The sequence below is a fragment of the Malania oleifera genome, chromosome 8 (assembly GCF_029873635.1).
Source record: "Malania oleifera isolate guangnan ecotype guangnan chromosome 8, ASM2987363v1, whole genome shotgun sequence".
Taxonomy (NCBI): domain Eukaryota; kingdom Viridiplantae; phylum Streptophyta; class Magnoliopsida; order Santalales; family Ximeniaceae; genus Malania; species Malania oleifera.
Window position 1 is genome coordinate 78,964,610 of NC_080424.1, and position 6,000 is coordinate 78,970,609.

The window sequence follows — 6,000 nt, forward strand, 5'->3', positions numbered from 1 at the left end:
TTTTGCTATATTTATTTCTTCTTCCAACCTCTTAATACAAGTATTTCTTTCTTCTTCAATTGCTTTGAATGATTCAAGTTGCTTCACTAGTTCTTGATTTTGATCTTTCAAAGTTATATTTCTCTTGGAAATTTTTATGAATCTTTTATGTAGTGAGAATAACTCAGCTTGTAATTCCTTATAAGAAGGCAAGCTATCACACGACTCATCACAACACGACTCATCACAAGACTCATTTTGAGATTCGGTTGAAGAGTAGTAAGAATTTACTTCTTCGTCATTCGCCATGAAGAATACAATTCCATGTGTTAAAGATATATTTCCATTCTCTTTTTCTAAAAGGTATAATTATGTCCACAAAAGATTGGTGGACGGGTTGAGGATTGGCCTTCATCGAAGGGTGTTACTCCATTATTTGTCATCTGATCTTTTTATAGTTTCTTGTTAGGAATTTCTATAGCTTAGCCCTGATACCAATTGAAATTAGGAATAGCTTCCCAAAAGGGGGGGTGAATTGGATTCCTTTTTATTTTAATAATTTTTGAGATTTTTCTTATGACACCAAGAAAAACACAATTAATAACTGATAATCACACTTAAAAATACTAAAATTTAATTTCATAAGCCAATCAATGAAACCAAAACAATTCAACCACTCAACCAAGAATATTAGTACTTTTGTCAATTTCCCTGTAAATGTTTACCACCTTCTTTGAGTAACCTCTTCGTATGCACTTCTCTTGATCAAGATTTCTACAGATTAACCAACGTACTCCCTTTTGGGTTTCCGCAAACGGTAAATATCAAAAGTCTTTTTTTATGTCTAACTTTAAAACCTACAACCTGCACGTTAAATCACACAACAACAACTAGTACATAAAATAGGAAGTAAAGAAGAGAGAAGGACACAGGGTTTTTTGCGAGGTTCGGCTTCAACACAACCTACTTCATTGCCCTTGGCAAAACACCGAAGGGTTCCATTATAGCAGTTCTGTTACCAAGTGGAACAATGCTTGTTTACAATCACTCCTTGGCCAAGGCTAGAGCCCACCTTCTCCAAACAATATACCCTTGTTTGGTCAACGATCCAACAGCCTGGAATCATCCAAAATCTACAAAAGAGATATAAAAAAAAACTGGTGTACAAGAGATGCTCACACAAAGAGCAAATTAGTACAAATTGAAACTATATACTTCATAAGATAAATATCAAGAAAGAAATACACTTTTGAAGCTTAACAAGAATTTCACTAAATTCCTTTTCTCCAGATGAGAAATCAGTGATCTTTCTTCAGGAATTAATGAGTAAGAATATCAGAATCACAGCACTATCAGCTTGGAAGAGATTGATCAAGGTAAGACTTTGAGAGCAAGAGAGCTTGAGAGATTTTCAATGCTTCGTGTGTTTTTGATTTACAAAAAAAACATAGATTTATAGGCTTCCAAAATAAGTTTCCTTAAAGAGTTTCTCAAGTTGTTAGAAAATTTGGAGCTCAAACAGCTATATTTTAAAATATTAAAATTTTTAAAATTTTTTCCGTTCAACAATGTTCAGATGTTTGAAGATTCGAGTTTAGATGCCTGAAGTTCCTGAAACTCTTTAAAAATTGAACTGGATACAGGGTCATATGTCTGAAGAGAGGGTTCAGACGTCTGAGGTGTAGGGTTCAAATGTCTGAAGTATCGAGTTCAGACGTCTGAACTGCTACTGCTTGTTTATATTTTTATCCATAAAATCTTCAGACGTTTGTACTTATTCTTTGGACATCTGAAGTTAAAAGTTCAGTCATCTGAACAGATAAAAACCTGTTTTAAAAATCTTTTCTATTTAAAAAATAATTTGCTCTCTTATTCTGATTTTTCCAAAACTTGTTTCAATATTCTCAAATAGGTCTTTAGGTCCTCATAATCTCTTGGAAAAGCTTCAAAACATATTTCAAACGATATTTAACTTTTAAAATACTTACAATATATTTCCTAAAACTTTGTATGCCAAGCTTGACTTCTTCCTCAATCTTTGCTCTTGAAGTTCTTTGCTTAAGCAGCAAATGTCTTAGTTTCTCTTTGGATCATTTGTTAGTTTATCTTCCTTGGTGAACCACACTTGATTCATACTTGATCTTCACTTGTTCTATACTTGATCCTTATTTCAAGAAACACAAAAAACTCAACCTTTCCAAGTTAAATTGTACTTTGTTTGTAATCACCAAAACCGATTGAAAAACCCCTTTTAGGCCAACAATTACTTATAAAAAAATTTGTATGAAAATCGGGGCGTCACAATCTTCCTTTTTCTTAAATATATTTTCAAAAAATTCTAATTTTTTTTTTTTTTTTTTGCATTCCTTTATTTTTTCGATTTTCTATAATATCGATCATAAAGCCCTAGATTTTCAAAACTCGTGCATACCACCACATTTCAACTAAACCCTTTCTCATTTTCAAACTCACTCTTTTCAAATAACGATAATACAAGCCCAGTCCCATTTTCTAAAATTTTGGTTTCTCAGGCCTGTAATACAAGCACAAAATTTTTCAAACCAACAGATTTCTTGTCATTAGTCACCATCACCATAGTATTTTCATAAAAAAATTAGGGTTCCGAGGCCAACCCCTTTTAGATCGAGCAATGCTCTAAGCTCCTTGAGGTTATGTAGAAGTGTTCAGGCAGTGATTGTATCACTGGATGACCAAAAATGGTCTTTTATCTCTTATTTTTGGTTTCTTTTTTGAAGGACACATATACATAATTGTAGTAACCATTCTTCAAATGGCAGTCGTTAGGGGTGCAGAGAGACTAATCATTACTAAGACGATAGGTTGATTACCTTCCCTAAGCACAAGTATACTCCCGAACTCTAAATATGGTTTTTTCGTACCTTTTACAGGGTTTTTCTTTATTTTCCCTCTATTTTAAAATAAATAAATAAATAAGGGGGCAATTTCAATTTAAATGTTTTTACCTCCTTTTCATCAAAACTATTTCTTTCTCATTTGGGGACCACCAATCCGTCTTCATCGTCACCTTCAGACAAAATCTGACATCGACAAAAAAACAATGAGTTTCAAAATTTGGAAAAGTGTCACACATTGGCTTGATTACAGTATATATAAAATGTTAACTTTACCGTGATCCCAATAGGGGGGTGAATTGGTATTTTTAAAATTTAACCCCTAGGTATTCCTCCTAACACCAGTATATTCACAACCCTATGGTCAATCTAGTGCAAGTAAAGTAAATGTATACCAAAAAGTAAATAAAACAATTTAATCAATCACACAAGCACCAGAAAGCAGTAAAGAGTGGGTGACACGCAGATATGTTATCGAGGTTCGGCTAATTGCCTACGTCCCTGCCTTGTCTAACAAGCACAAGGATTATCACTATAATTTGCTCACTTAAACAGGTGGAGCGGCACCTATACAAACTAGGTCAATTAGCACATGACTGACCTCAACCTTTACACCAATCCTTATTGGGCCGGATTATCACCCCCTCAAGCCATGCCTGGAATCACTTATATTTACAATCAAATGGTACAATATAAAAGTGCTTTCACGTAAAACAGAATTGTACCCTAATACGTTCGATCACATACACCACAAATGATTTAATATGTAAGCTCAGTGTGGTATAAATAGTTCAACTCTCAAATATATTTCTATCAGTGTAATGCATACGTGAGAATGTCAACAAACTATCTTTGTATTTTAGGATGTTCTCAATCAAGATGCTCAAACAAAGATATCATGCAAGATTCAAATATTCCAAATAGCTGAATATGTCAATCACTTCAAATAGTGTATATGCTTGGTTTGCAAAGGTTATGCAATCTTTGTATTCAGCAAATGATGTATACTTGAATAAAAAATGCCACAAAGATTAATATCTCAAATACAAATATTTTTTTACAAATATACCAATAAAGAGTCCACAAGATATTTGAGTAAGTTTGAAAATGTTTTGCAAGCCAAAAACAAGTACAAGCTTCCTAAGATATTGCAATACGAATGCAACACTGAGAAGCTTAGACAAATCTTCTTAGGATAGGCTTATGAGCAAAGCCCTCTAAGAACACTTAGGTTTAGCTCTCAATGAAAATCAAATCAATCTTACAACAATGAGAGAGCAAACATCTTCCCACAAACACTCAACACACTTATTGTGGATATGGAAACTTGAAGAAGGTAAGTTTGAGTTGTATGAGTGAGAATATGAGTAGTAGGGATAAAAGAGAGTATTTTTGTTTGAGAGAAAATTTTTAATTTTGTTTGCTAATAAAGTCCCTAATTTTCCCAAATGAAGGGGTATATATAGACATTGGAAGAATTATAGCGGTTAGGACATGTAGGGTATTATTAATATTTTTAAGATAATTTTAAGCCTAATTAACCCTGTTTAAAAATGTTTAACCGCGATAAAAATCAGGGCAACCCGATAGGTCTAGTCGACTAGAACCATTTCGGTCGATCGAAGTTCATATGGTTTGGTCGACTAGGACACTTTTGAACTGGAGACTCGATCGACCGAAAGTGCTTGTCCAAAGGGCGATTTTCCATTTCTCCGAGGTTCGGTCGACCAGACCATTTTGAACTAAATGGTTCAGTCGACCAGACAGTTGGGATTTCTCCCGAGGACCCTCGGTCGACCAGATAGTTGCAATTAAAATTTGGCTCGATCGACCAGATGGTCAATTTGTTGACTTAAGGAGGTTTCGGTCGATGGGGGGGGGGATTTGAACTACACTGGTTCGGTCGACTGGGACCTTGGTCAATTGTTGACTCAGGCCTGTTTCGGTCAACCGAGGTAGAATGAATTGTCAAGGTCGGTTGATTGAAAGTGCACAATGTGTGCATTTCGGTCTTGTTTTGAATCACACAAACCCTATTCAAGTGCTTAACATTCATAGGTGCAATGGTGTGTGTCCTAGGATCATTTATGTTCAATTAAAGACACCCAAAAAGTCCGGTGTCGGTCGAACGAAGGGTAAACCCTAAGGTCATTCTAAGGTCATTTTTAGTTTACGGTTGGTTTGAGTTTACCTATTAGATCATGCATGTGATGTGTGTGAACTTATTACAAACCAATCTCTATTTACTATTACAAACCCTTTGCATATAAATGAATTATATTACAACATGAAATAAAGTACAATATGTATTGGGTCTTCCAACTTTAAACTTTCACGTGTCATCAATATATCTGCTAATATAGACCTGTATATGAACTAGATATCCATTAAATACATGAGTATTTGTCATTATCAAAATCGGGCGTGACATATAAGGTCAACATAAAAATATTGATACAAGGAAGTGTACAATTTTATTTTTTTATACTCAACTTTATATGTAAAAAAATTTTAAATTTTTGTTTAATTTAATTTATTTTTTGATTTTAGATATTCTTGCATTAGACTACGTAACATACTTTTAAATTTTGGTTTACTTTAATTGTATAAGCATATACATAGTTCTTGAATGTGCTGATAATATAATTGGATAGGTTATATGACTTACAAGAACTATTTGTGTTTTGAATTTATATAAAACCTTTTACTTGCAAATTTTTAAACTTTTAGCAACAAATTATTTTGTTGCTAAAAGATATTTGAATTATTATTCTTTTTACAACGAGAAAATGATGAATGTTATTGTAAATGCAACGACTATAAATTCAAACATTAATAGTGAGAACATAATTGTTAAAGTGTAATAAAGTAATCATTGTTGTACACTAATGACAATATTCATTTTTGTCCCTATTAATCATTAATGACAATTTTTGTAAACTCAATGCTAAATTTTTTGATAGTGAAGCCTATAACGACGAGCAATAATAATATTTTATAGTATCGTTAAAGTTTTTTACGACAAGGATACTCTTACTAATGATGATTTTTTTTTATCTTGTTTTCCTTTACAAAACTAAATCTTCTAAGAACTAAAGCCAATTTTGATTCTCCTTTTAAGTTTGAAAATTCTTTCTTCAAGCTTTGA